At 48.4% G+C, this 1,091-nt stretch overlaps 1 protein-coding gene across 7 annotated transcripts in view; it reads right to left on the bottom strand.

Moving 5' to 3' along the window:
* The window catches only part of TANC1 (tetratricopeptide repeat, ankyrin repeat and coiled-coil containing 1), a 285,257-nt gene that overhangs the window by 12,885 nt on the left and 271,281 nt on the right, over positions 1-1,091 (bottom strand). The window lies entirely within an intron of this gene.

The following is a 1,091-nucleotide window of genomic DNA, read 5'->3' on the forward strand; positions in this document are numbered from 1 at the left end:
GCAGATGGGGGATCCCTGCTTGCTCCCAGAAACACACACTCGTGAGCTGCACTATGCAGGAGGCCTTCCAGAGTCCGCTGACTGCCACACCTTCAAAACCACTAGGGATTTTTCCACACAACAGATTAAGGCAGAATGTGATATGAAAGTGCAGTTATCATCCCACCACGTGTAGATGAGCCCTAAGCTAAATCAAGATCACTTGCTTGAGGTAGAAGTACATTGCCAGGCTTCAGGTTCACCATTTAACCCCATTTAATATATGATCTGGGACAGCGCAGACAGGCTGAGCATATTCTTCTTAGTAGTGTCCAGCATGTGCTCACACCCAGAAAGAGCCTGTTCCTTGGAGGTAATTTGGCTCCATCAGATTTTTTTGCAGAATGCGGGCTGGCCTCCATCTCGCAAACTTAGTAAGCATAAATCATGGACTTTGACAACTGTACATTTGCCTTCTCAGACACCCCTTATCTCAAATTCAGACTCAGACTATAGTTACTCTTTACTCCTCCTCCCCCTTCCCAAGAGATTTTGTTACAGGCTACTGAGGCAAGTACAGTGCATGGGGAGAGCCTTTACCTGAAATGGAAGCCAGAGCTGTAGGCCTGGTGCTAAAACAACTTGCTGTGTGAACAAAGGACACTCTGAATTTTACTCTGAAGGTTTACTCTCTGAATCCCAGCTTGCCACATTTATAAAGATTAGATAGCAGTTTTTTGCTGCCACTTCAAAATACTTTCATAGTTGGTAGGGTCGAAAGGGACCTGAGCGGATCATCGAGTCCGACCCCCTGCCATACCAGGAAAGAGTACTGGGGTCTAATGACCCCAGCAAGGTGTACATCTAGCCTCCTCTTAAAGACCAATTCTTCACCTCTGTTTCTTTAACCAATTCTTCACCTCTGTTTTCTTGGGCAGGGACCGGGACTTCCCCACTGTGATGCAAGGCAGACTCGAGGGGAATGCCTCCAGACCTCAGGTTGGGGAGGACCGGGTTAGAGAGCTTCTGGAGGGGCTGGACATGTTCAAACCAGCAGGTCCAGATGCTCTCCACTCCAGGGTGTTGGAGCTAGCAGGGGTTATTGCAGGGCC

Source organism: Gavialis gangeticus, unplaced genomic scaffold, assembly GCF_001723915.1.
Source record: "Gavialis gangeticus isolate Ggan-Ray unplaced genomic scaffold, GavGan_comp1, whole genome shotgun sequence".
Taxonomy (NCBI): Eukaryota; Metazoa; Chordata; order Crocodylia; family Gavialidae; genus Gavialis; species Gavialis gangeticus.